The sequence below is a fragment of the Pongo abelii genome, chromosome 3 (assembly GCF_028885655.2).
Source record: "Pongo abelii isolate AG06213 chromosome 3, NHGRI_mPonAbe1-v2.0_pri, whole genome shotgun sequence".
NCBI classification, from domain to species: domain Eukaryota; kingdom Metazoa; phylum Chordata; class Mammalia; order Primates; family Hominidae; genus Pongo; species Pongo abelii.
In genome coordinates this window covers 64,298,551-64,311,319 of record NC_071988.2, presented here as the reverse complement: position 1 = coordinate 64,311,319, position 12,769 = coordinate 64,298,551, and positions in this window count along the sequence as shown.

Genomic DNA, 12,769 nt, shown 5'->3' with positions numbered 1-12,769 from the left:
GTGGTTTTTTTTTTAATCCCAGTGTTTGGCCAGGAATTCAAAGCTCTCTATTCTTGCTTCAGCCTTCCTTCCTACTTCTCTCCTATTATCGAAATCCCATGAGTATGCCGCATGCTCTTCTCTGCTTCCATTCTCAGACTGCACACTGTCTCTTCTCTCCAGCAAGACCCCATCTTTCAAGACCAGCAAAATCATCTCAATGGGAAGCTGTCGCTGAACTCCCACCACACTCTTTACTTCTTATGGCTCTTACAATTGATTTTTGTATTATTTTGGCTCTTGTCCCCACCCATACTATATCCAGACTTAAAATCGGTTAACATAAAATTCCCGTATGTGCCAGGGTTACTGGTGTCAGTGGTATCATTTACTTGTTTAAATATTGAATTGTCCGGACACTCAGGGGTTAAATTGCCCAAGAAGTTGCAAGAGTTAACGTTTTGCGCAAGTTCACGGAGCAGTACATGAAGCCAGACTTGGAATCCAGATCTGTACCTCAGTGATGGCAAACACCTGGTCTTCCCATGCTGGTGTCTCCCACCACCCTGGCCATGCAGACATCACTCATCTGCCACTACACCCTCCAACTGAGCCCAGGTGCCTTAGAAGTCACAGTCTTTTCCAGCAAGCTGATAGGAGTCAACTGGTGTTAGCCTGCAGAGAGACTTACCTGTCCCCCTTAAATGATGACCAAGTTTCCATCTTCCTGAGGGACAGATGTTCTTCATCTCAGACACCCCCGAAGCTGCTAGCACAGTACTTCAAGAGTGGTTCTTTTTGAACAAATAATTAAACATCCCATCAGTGTTTGGAGTGAGAGAGAGCCATTTGGGAGGAAATGGGCCCAAGAAAGAGAGGAAATAGAAGAAGACGGAAGCTAGTGAAGTTAGCTTAATTTCACATGAAGGGGTGGCGCTTTGGGGAGAAGAGAAAGGGGAACTAGGAACATTCCTTCGGACAGCCTTACTGAGGCCTATACAGAGGCTTTGTGGGAACAAGGAGAAGAGAAGAAAAGGAGGGCGTTGGTAGGTAGGGAAGGGTGGAGAGGAAGGGAAAGTTGGCAGGAGTGCTCTTCCTTATTCAGAAGTAGGGAGAGGAGCTGCAGCTGACAAGCAGTTTCTGGGCTTAAGGTGCAGAGGCTGAAGACAGGAAGACCGTGCCACCCCACACTTGGTCTTGGAGAAGGTCAGTAGCACCAGCGTCTGCATGAGAAAATGCCCCATGGGAGAGGTCTCGGGATGAGCAAGGCTTCAGGAAGCACCAGCTGGGCAGCCTTTGAGTGAACCTTTATGAAGAAAAGTGTATTGGTTTGCTAGGGCTGCCATAACAAAGCACTTGAAACTGGCTGGCTTCCATATGGAAATCGATTGTCTCAGTCCTAGAGGCTAGAAGTCTGAGATCAGGATGTCGGCAGGGTCAGTTCTTTCTGAGCACTGTGACAATTTGTCCCATGTCTCTCCCAGCTTCTGGTGGTTTGCTGGCATTCTTTGGCATTCTTTGTACATCTCTGTCTTCAACTTCACATGGTGCTCTCCCTGTGTGTGTGTCTGTGTCCAAGTTCCCCCTTTTGATGAAGACACTAGTCATATTGGATTCGGGGTTCAACCTACTCCAGTACAACTTCATCTTAACTAATTACATCTCCCAAGACCTTATTTCCAGTAAGGCCATATTCTCAAGTACTGGGAGTTATGGATATGACTTCAACATAGGAATTTGGGAGAGACACAGTTCAACCCAGAACAGAAAAATCTCAAACTCCTCTTGATTGCAGGTGACCTGGTTCTCCCTAGAGTACTAAAATGGGCTCTCTAAACACTCTTGAGTGATCTCCAAAGTTCGAGTTTCAGAGCACTCTGTTCAATCATTCCATTGCCTAGAGCAGTGTTTAGAACAGCGCCTGGTCGGTAGCAACCACTCAATTGTCAAATAAATGAAGCTTTATGCATTGAAGGACTCCTCCTTGAAACTTGCCTTCTTGCCTGCATTTGCCAGTCCTCCTCTTTATCTTCCTCCAGCACCCCTTTAAAAGTGGGAGTTCCAGCGTTTTGTCCTTTCTTGTCTTATTTCAGCTGATATGTTCTCCAATCTCTAGTCAATCTCATCTAATCCCTGAGATGTGGCTGTCATCTACCACCCTACAATTTCCAACTCTGTCTCTGGCTCTGACATCTCTCCCTTTGTATAGACTAGAATTGTCAGATAAAATAGAGGACATCCAGTTAAATTTGAATTTCAACATTTAATATAAGTATGTACCCTTAAGTATTTAGAACATATGGATCCTAAAAAATTATTGTGCACTTGAAGTTCAAAGTCAACTTGATGACCAGTATTTTGTTTACTAAATCTGGTAACCCTTGTCTAGATTGTGAGACTCTTGAAGTTAAGGATGACACTTAATTAATTATTGGATATCTAGGTCCAGCACGTGGAAGAAATGCAGTTTCAAAGATACTAAAATATAGAAGAGGAACTTTATTTTATTGAAGGTCTGCAGGTGGCAAACCCTTTACTTTTTGATGTCTAAATTGTCATTTCACCTTCATTCTTAAAAAAATATTTGCACTAGATATAGAACTCAAGGATGGCAGTTATATTTTTCAGCACATTCATTTCCACCCTCTTCGAGTTTCCATTTTTTGCTATTGAGAAGTCTGCTCAGATTGTCATTCTCCTGAAGAGAGATTTTTTTGTTTTCATTATTGCCTCTAACATTTTCTCTTTGTCTTTGGTCTTTACAGTTTCACTATGATATGCCTAAGGTTGAATTTCTCCTTACTTATCTTATTTGAAATTCTTTGGACTTCTTGAATCTATAGATTGGTGTCTTTCATCAATACTGGAAAAATCTCAGTCCTTTTAAAATTGTTCAGTCTTTTAAAAATCTTTCTTCTCCATCTTATTTCTCTTCTCCTTCTGGGACTCCAATTCAATGCATCTGAAAGTCTCACTGTATCCTCCATGTCTCTTAATCTGGCTTTCATATTTTCCTTCTTTTTGTCTTTCTATGCTACATGCAAGGTAATATCTGTTCTTCCTGTTATCTGAATCCCCCTTCAGCTCCTGTCCATGGAGAACCATTTTAGTACCTTTACTGAGGCATAATTAACATACCATAGACTCCACTGGCCATTGTAAGTATATAATTCAATGATTTTATTAAATTACAGAATTGTGCAACTATTCCCACAATCCAGCTTTAGAACATTGCTGTTATCCCCAAAATTTCCCTTATGCCTGTTTGCAGTTAAAAGGTATTCAAATAATTTTAATGGATTAATTTTCAGTTATTTTTGTGGTGAGATAATACCACGTATTTGACTTTCTCTTATATTACTCACTCATTGAGTCATTTATTGTCTCTGGACTCTTTCCAGATGTTTTGGTCACATAAATAACAGTGATAATCAACAGGTTGCCTTGGTTGGAGAATTATCAGTGGTGATAATACTGATGATAATGAGAGCTACCATTTATGTAATGCCTATTATGTCCCTGTATCTTTATTGGGTGTGTTATACATATTACCTTATTTAAACCTCACAACAATCCTGGAAGATAGGTATTATTTGTCTCCATTTAAAGTTGAGAAAACTTGGCCTCTGAGAGGCTTGCTATCTTGCCCTAAACTTCATGGCTATGGGCAATGGAATTGAGAGGTAAGCTCTAGTTTGACCCCTGAATCATAGGATTTTAAGCAGCAACTTCACCAAGATGAGCAAGTCTTTTTTGTCTGTTTCTCAGTGTTGGATGATCTTTGAGCCATTTCATTTCACTTTTAAAAATACAAGAGAAGGCTGAGCATGGTGGTTCATGCCTATAATCCCAACACTTTGGGAGGCCAAGGGGGAGGACTGCTTCAGCCCAGGAGTTTGAGATGAGCCTGGGCAACACAGTGAGACCCCATCTCTATAACAAATAAAAATAAGATAAATAAAAATACAAGAAGGTAAGGAAATCAAATCAGCCACTTTGCTACTTATTACTAATTCCTCTAAAATGCTGGTGAGAATGTGGTTGAAGTAAATGCTAATGGAGCTAATATAGGCTCCAGAATTATCTGTTGATGTCACAGGTTTGTGATCTGCCCACTTCTTGGTGTGCCATGAGAACTTCCCCATGTCCTTCAGGGACATTTATCCCCCTCTGTTTCAAAGAATAATCTGGTTCATTTGAGCCTAGTGAGAAAAACAAAATGCTGGATTTACAGAGGGGTGTGGGGTCTGAAGTGTGGAGAGGAGCATTAGATAGAGCCAATCAGGAATTTCAGATCAATGAGAGTGTGGGTGAAAATATTGCCTTTCTCTCGATCCAACAGTTGTTATTGTTGGTTATAAATTAACAAGCTCTTACCCATATGTCTCCTCCACTGTTGACTCCATGTTCATTGGTCGAATGCAGCTTCTGTGATGTGGGTTCTTCTATGAAGGATTTAACTTCACAAGGGCTAAGTCCTCAGGGTAAACGCTCCTAGTTGAAATAAATGTTCTTGAGTGGCTCAGCTGTGTGTCTCCATCCATGGCTGACTTTGAAGTGTGCGTGCCTCTTTGAGCACATCAGCAGGGCTGTGGTGTATTTTATGAGGCTGACCTTTTTCTTTGTGGTCTGTGGCTTAGCAGCCAATCTTGTTCTATAGCAAATGAAGAATGAGGACAGGCAAAAGGACTTTCTTCATGGCTGCTTGTCTCAGGATATGAACAGGCATCCTAGGGAAACTGAAAACACTTGTGTTCACACAACAGGCCACCTGGGTGGCCTGAGTGCCAAACCCTCTTATATGGCATAATTTGCTTCTAATCACGGTGCATTTTACTCCTATGGAGTGTTTGGTACAGAAAGCGGGTATGTGTGAACTGAATTTCTCTACTGCTACATTCAGATACTTCAGTTGACATGATAGCATGATGTGACAATAGTTTTTATTGAGTGATCTGGTTCATTAGCAAAGACATGAAGTGACTTTTTTGAGAAGGATACAGAGGTTTCCAATAGGTTCAGTGAGAAAGTATGCTGTGGTTAAGTTCTGTCTGCTTGGACATAGGCATGGGGAATTGTATTTTGTATGCTAACTCTTACATAGCACCCATATATAGCTCATATGTTCTCAGTGCTTTGCATACATTCATTAGTCTAATCCTCTCAAAAACCATATGTAATAGTTATTATTTTACAGATGAGGAAAATAAGGCACAGAGAGGTCAAACAGCCTGCCCAATGTTACAAAGCTAGTAAGTGGCCAAGGCAGGACTGGAATCCAAGGAGCCTGGCTTCAGAGTTTGGGTTCTGAACCACTATGCCAAACTGCCTCTCTATGTGCTTATTTTGCCATTCTAATCAAGACAGACTACCTAGGTCAGCTGGGTTCCATACAGGCCTCATATTTTTCCCTGGCCTAGGATGCAAGAGGGGATCTTCTCCACATGGATGCCTCCTACACATGAGTTTCATGGGACTCGAATGTCCTTCTTTTCTCCTAGGCTGACAAGGATTTAGATTCCTGACCTTGCAAAATGAGATGGCTTTTTCAGGAAGACAATGTGATGAAGCCCCAAGGATAAACAGGCACCCAGAGCACATGTTGGTGACAATTGAACTGTCTTTGAAATGCATGATATCTAAAGATGACAAGGAAAGTTGAAGACAATGGTACAGTGTAAGGCAGCAGTCCCCAACCATTTTAGCACCAGGGACTGATTTTGAGGAAGACACTATTTTCATGGACAGGGGTGGGGAGAATGGTTTTGGGATGAAACTGTTCCATCTCAGATCATCAGGCATTAGATTCTTGTAAGAAGTGGGCAACTTAGATCCCTCACATGTACTGGTTAACAATAGGATTCATGCTCCTATGAGAATCTAAAGCTGCCTCTGATCTGACAGGAAGCTGAGCTCAGGCAGTAATGCTCCCTTGCCCTTGCAATGCAGCCTAGTTTCTAACAGGCCATGGACCGGTACCGGTCCCTGTTGAGGACCCAGGTTGTAAGGAGTCCCAAGCCCATCCTGTTGCCTTAGTTGTGCTACTATTTACCACTTACCTTACCTCCTTTCTTAAGCAACCATTTATTAAGCCTTAAACACTTAACTTGCATTATTTCATCCTATCCTCACAACAGCCCTAGGAGATAGGGAGTTATCTGTATTGCAAAGATGAGGAAACTAAGACTCAAGGAGTTTAAGTAAATTTTGTTTAACTCCAAATTCCCTCTTAATGGATTCCACAGAAAATTTCTACTGTTGTTGCTGCTGAACCCCAAATTAAGTTAAAAGTCCCAATAAGCAAAATAGACAATAGCGATAGGGGTCCCTGAAGTCCACTTGCCTGCCCAGCTCTTCCTCAACAGCTACCCCTCAGACTCTCTAGTCCTTCACAGACCACATTTGGGAAATCACTGAAAGTTCCCTGCAGTTCAGCAGCTTAAAATCCCACCCTGTCGTGATGTGGTTGACTGTGGCTTAGGTCTCCTCTTACTGAAAGACTTCCAGTCCCTGGGGCACCTTGGGGGCATTCCCCAGTCTCTTAAATGCAGACTCTTCTATTGACTCAAACAGGAAGATATGGAAGGAAGCACACATTCCCTGTCTACAAGTTTCCGAGATTTCTCCAGCACTAAGGTTCTTGTTTTTAAATTTCTTTTTAATTTTTATGTAATATACTATTATTTTCAAAAGATCTGCTCAGCTCTTATTTTCCTTTAGGTAATCAATGTTAACTTTCATATAATAACTTTCATACCTTTCTATTCTTGTGCATATATTTATATCTATTATTTAAAGAAATGGGATTATTCTATTAAGGAAGGCAAAGAATTTTTATCTGAGGAATGTGAGCCCTTTCTAACTTTTAGGCCTAAAAAGCCATTAAAATGAGAAAACAATCACATCCTACTTCCCTGCTTTGTGAGCTATGCATTCATCCATTGAACCTGCTTGCTATTGCCTATAAATTAATCTAATAATGCCACATCAAACACTATAACCCACACTCTAGAGTTTAACAATGTATAGCCAATCACTAATCAATATTACTTCTGTAAACCAATGAGAATTCCTGACAAACAATGAATGTCCTATCAACTCCCTGTCCCTTTTTTTTTTTCCTTTAAAAATCCATTTGTAACTGCCACTAATTGAAGTATACATTCATGGCAACTTGAATCTATGCTTCCGAGTTGCAGTCCTCAACCTTGGCCCAAATAAACTCTCTGCTTATATTAATTTTGCCTCAGTTCCTTCCCTTCCTTTTATGTCAACATTATATATATATATATAAAATATATATAAAATATATATATAAAATATATATATAGAATATATATAAAATATATATATAATATATATAAAATATATATATTATATATATAAAATATATATATAATATATATAAAATATATATATTATATATAAAATATATATATTATATATAATATATAAATATATATAATATATAATATATATAAATATATAATATATATTATATATAAATATATATTATATATATATTATATATATTATATATAAATATATATTATATATATATAATATATATAATATATATAAAATATATATAATATATATAATATATAATATATATAATATATATAAAAAATATATATAATATATATAAAATATATATATAATATATATAAAATATATATATAAAATATATATATACGCACACACATATATATGCAACTAACATTGCATTGCATATATATATGCATTACATGTATATATTCTGCAACTAGCATTTTTAACTTACAATGTATTATGATTATCACTCCATATCATCACATATAGATTAAAGTTATAATTTTCCACAGTATGGGTCTACCACAAACCTGATATTTTCAGGTAAGAACTTGTCACGTTGGCTATTGGCAGTCTAAGATCTTATCATTTTTGGTCCACTTCTGCCAAATGTAGAGGATGGCATATATTTGTTTGTTTGGAATAAAAGCTAAGTCAGAGGGAAGTATGTGATATACTATTTTGGTCAGTTTAGCAAATAAAGATAATTTATATAAGAGGGCCTAGTGCAGTGCCAGTTGAGGCACATGTGCTCATTAAAGGTTAGTTAAATCTCAAAATATAATATGCTTTGGTAAGTAAGAATGAACTGAGAAAGTAAAAGGAATATTAGTGTGCCTGGACAGATTTTTATTGAATGTATTTTAAAAATAAGATTATTCGCTTTTTGTAGATGTCTAAAGGAAATTGGAAGAAAAGGAGTTATTTTCCCATCACACACATACTTCTACAGATTGGCTGCCTATGATTAAAATAGAGCCAAACCACACCAGGGTTGCATTAGACATTCACCCTTCAGATAACAATAGGTTATCACTTTCATTTTGAACTGCTCTCCAATGAATGCAACCCCCCTCCTCCCAAGAATGTCAATCAATCCTTACTCCAGTTTGGGCTGATTGGTAAAGCATTAGCCTGCTCTTAACCACAGTGAAAATAGCTGCACTCCAGGTACTTGTCAGGCAGTATAAGCTCCAACTCCCTGGCATTCAGAATCCATCAAAAGCCTGGTTGATAGAAACAATACTTATGCACAATTGTCTAAAGAATAATCAGTTCATCTGCCCTCTGTTTTGAAATTCAAGTTCTATTCATGAACTTAAGAAAGCTGTGTGTATGGATTGGGTTATATTGTACTATAACCCCAGAAATGCTTTTGCCAAATTATGCTTTGGGTTTAATCCATCAGCTTCCACCACAGATTAAAGAAATTGTTAAAAAAGAACATTATTATGATTAATGTTTATTGTTTGGAGTCCAGAAGAGTTAGAGTTTTCATTCCACCTCTGCCATCTATTAGCCATAAGACTTCAAGGGAGTCATATAATTCTCTAATATACAGAATTTAAAAGGAACAAAAACAACAACAACAACAAATAATCCCATTCACAAATGGGCAAAGGACATTTTTCAAAAGAAAACAAATTAAATGGACAAGAATATGAAAAAATGTTCAATATCACTAGTTATCAGAGAAATGCAAATTAAAACCACAATGAAACATCATCTTACACTAATCAGAATGACTATTATAAAAATGACAAAAAATAACAGATGTCAATGAGGATGTGGAGAAAAGGGAACTCATACACTAATGGTGGGAATGTGAATTAGTACAACCTCTATGGAAAACAGTATGGAGATTTCTCAAATAACTAAAAATAGAACTTTCATTCTATCCAGCAATCCCACTACTGGGTATCTAATCAAAGAAAAAGAAATCAGGCCAGGCGTGGTGGCTAATGCCTATAATTCCAGCATTTTGGGATGCTGAGGCATGTGAATTGCTTGAGTTCAGGAGTTCAAGACCAACCTGGGCAACATGGTGAGACCCCGTCTCTACAAAACATTCAAAAATTAGCCGCATGGTGGCTCTCACCTGTGGTCCCAGCTACTTGGGAGGCTGAGGTGGGACGATCACTTGAGCCCAGGAGACGGAGGTTGCAGTGAGCTGAGATCATGCCACTGTACCTCAACCTGGGCTGAATGAGACCCTGTTTCAAAAAAAGAAAAAGAAAAATAGATTACATCAAAAGATACCTGTACTCATATGTTTATCTCATCACTATTCACAATAGCAAAGATAAGTAATCAATCTAAGTGTCCATCAATAGAAGACTGGATAAAGAAAACGTGGTATATATACACAATGGAATACTATTCTGCCATTAAAAAAAAATAAAATCACATGTTTTGTAGCAACATGGATGGAACTGGAGGCCATTATCTTAAGTGAAACAGCTCAGACACAGAAAGACAAATACCACCATGTTCTCACCTATAAGTGGGAGCTAAACAATGCATACACATGGAAGCAGAGTGTGAAATGATAGACAATGAAGACTTGGAGGGGTTGGGGTGTGAGAGGGTGGATAGTAGGAGGTTGCTCTGGTGGGTACAATATGCATTGTACCCACCAGAGTACTGAAGGTCCTAACTTCACTGCAATGCAACACATCAATGTAGCAAATTGCACCTGTACTCCATGCATATATACAAATAAAAAAATTTTAATGAGGAAAATACTATTTAAAAGTCTAGAAGAAATATATAATCAAAATGAAATTGTGTAATTTCACACTCCAATTTAAATAAACTGAAATTCAAAATCATAGATGATGTATTGTGGATGTGATTTATATAAGAAAAATGGCACCACAATTCAAATCAGAGGACTTTTAATCAAAGAAAGGGCATTGAAAGATTGGGGAATGAATGTATGTTCATAGAATTAATTTACATAAAAGGTTTAAGGTATTACTGAGTGGTTTTTTTTTGGGGGGGGGCTTTTGTTTTTGTTTTCAATCAGCCAGTGAGTTACTAGACCCATAGAATTTCCATTGTATTATTTTCACTAACAGCACTTTTAAGACTGTCAGTCTTAAAATGAATGAAGGCTACAAAAAGGAACGGGTGTTGTCTTCTGGCAACTTCTGCCTGCCACACAAATTAATCTCCAACAAATTATATGTCCACATCTGAAAGAGTTCTCAGATGTGTCAAGTGTTATATAAATGCATAGAACATAACTCAAGGCTTTGCTGTTTGTCTAATCTAGTACGAGGCCGGTCCTAACAAGTAGCAGCATTTTGGCTGCAAGATTCAGGGAATGCCCTGAAAATTGTACAGATTAGAAAATATGCAGCATTATTTTAATTGTTACTTTTAGAAGATTAGAAAGAAAGGCAGCAGAGGGTCAAAATGAAAGAAAACCTTCTTCAGATCTGTCTAATCCCAATATGCTGCCAAGCAGCTGGGGGGCTTTGCACAGGTCGTTTAAGGTTTGTGGGAGCTGCATCTGCCATCTTTGAAATGAGATGGCCGTGACATAGCAATGGTTTTCAACATATTCAGTGGGCATAAGGATGGGGGTGGATAGGTCTCTAACCTTGTTTTAACTAGAGCTGTCTGACATTTATCTGGTTTATAGATTGGGTTAGAAGAAAGAGTTCTGCACTCAAAGCAAGAAAAGGTTTAGAAAACCACTAGACAGATTGATCTCTAGGGTCTGTGCCTCTGTGAATGCAGGTGAATCTTCTGAGAAGAGGTGGTGCATGCTGTCCCATCGAGGTTCTCTATTAGTTGCCAGCAAATGATGGCTGCAGCCCCAGCCATGGGCTCAGAACCCAAAAATGTTTAACAGGACTAACCCTCCTGGGATGTGCATAGCTCCTTGGGAGGTAGGAGTTGATGGTGCAATGCATCCTACCCTGGCTTTGCCAATCCCTCACCCTTGTTTTCTTTTTTAATTTTTTTCCCGTAATCTTGCCTTGGGGTGCACATGTTTGAGGTAAATGAATCAGGACACAGGCAGGCAGTCTTATACTTCTCTTTTGGCTGCCTTCATGGCTGCTCTGTCATTTTCCATACTAGTCAAATGAAGCCCACAATTCTAGAATCTAAGCCACTAGCTCCAAAGTCACAGCAGATAACATAAATTATTTAACCACCACTGTCTTCCATCCAAAAAAACATTTTCTGCATACCTGCTCTGTGTGAGGCACAAGAGTAGGTGGCAGACATACATTGATAAAGAAGGCATAGACAGCGTCCTTAAGAAATATATGGGCTCCTGGGAGATACAGATCATAAATATATAATTTATTGCATTGGGATCAGGGGTAGGTATACACAATGCCTTAAAAGCCTAGAGAAGGGAACAATTACTTTTGCCTGGGGGGTCGGAAGAGACTTTATGGTGCCTGTCATATAGTAGCTACTCAATAAATATTTACCAATGAGAAGATGTTTGAGGTGATAGACTTTGAAGTTAGACTGCATGGAATTGGATCCCAGCTTCATCACTTTATCAGCTGTGTAACTTTGGGCAAGATATTTAAGTTTTCTGTGTCTCAGTTTTCCTATCTGAAAAAATGGGGTAAATTGTACTGGGGTCAACAGTTGTGAGGATTAAGAGTTAATGTAGATAAGGTACTAAAACAGTGTCTCGCATATGGTAAATGCACTGCACAGGCTTGCAGCTTACTGTGGGCATTGAACTGGAGTTTGCAGGGTAGAGAAAAGAAGGACAGATAGTGCCTGGGATCCAGATTAAAAACAGAATTTTTCAATAACTCAGTGAGGAAACTTGCTCTGAGTGGAATTAAAGAAAAGGAGTGGGGCTTGGGGGGCAATGCGGGAGCCCCAGCTCCCTGTACTTGTCCTCCCTTCTTCTCTGCCTCTGGCCTCCTGTCGTCTTCCTTCTCTATTTCTCATTTTTTTGTAACGTTTTGTTCTCCTTTCTTTCCTTCTCCTTTTTTTGACCCCAATTCCCTTTTCCTTCCTCCGTCTTTCTTCTACTCTCTGCTTCCTCCTATCCTTCCCTCTATCTCTCTTCAGCCTCCTGAGACCTGCTCTTTGCATCCTCTGTTTCCTCCTTTTTTTTTTTTTTTTGAGACGGAGTCTTGCTCTGTCGCCCAGGCTGGAGTGCAGTGGTGCGATCTCGGCTCACTGCAAGCTCCGCCTCCCGGGTTCACGCTATTCTCCTGCCTCACCCTCCAGAGTAGCTGGGACTACAGGCGCCCGCCACCATGCCCGGCTAATTTTTTTGTATTTTTAGTAGAGACGGGGTTTCACCGTGTTAGCCAAAATGGTCTCGATCTCCTCACCTGGTGATCCGTCCGCCTCGGCCTCACACAGTGCTGGGATTACAGGCGTGAGCCACCGCGCCCGACCTCCTCCCCTTTTTAATTTCCCTGTATCTCTGTTCTTCCTCCCCCTGCCTACTCAACCAAGCTGG